Raw genomic sequence first — 491 nt, forward strand, 5'->3', positions numbered from 1 at the left:
GCGGGGCCGGGGTCACGGGGAGAGGGGGTCCACCATCCACACGCCGCTCCTGACAAACCGCTGGCTGGATCCCCACCCGGTTCCTCGCTCTCCGGAGTCAGCGGTCCAAGGGCCACTCCCGCCCCCGCTGGATGGGGCTGTCCCGGCACCTGCACCCCTCGTTCCCATGACAACAACCCACATTCCCGTGCTGTTCTCTCAGGAGCAGGGGAACGAAGACGGACTGAGTTTAGGCGTCAAACGTAAGAGAGATTTAATCTGAAATAAGTTGCTTTTCGAAAGGTTCCTTCAATGAGACTTGAACTGCGGGGCCCAAAAGCGAAGTGTAATATGATAAAGGGCACACGCTGCGATGCGTTGTAAGGCAGCCTGTTCATTCCTTGCTCTGATATTTAACTTGATTATTAACCAAAAAGGAAACACGCGTGAGCACTGCCAACAGGCAAGGCACCTGGGAGCTCCCTCTCCGTCCACAGAGCGAGGAGGAGCGT

This window comes from Myotis davidii, unplaced genomic scaffold (genome assembly GCF_000327345.1).
Source record: "Myotis davidii unplaced genomic scaffold, ASM32734v1 scaffold399, whole genome shotgun sequence".
NCBI classification, from domain to species: Eukaryota; Metazoa; Chordata; class Mammalia; order Chiroptera; family Vespertilionidae; genus Myotis; species Myotis davidii.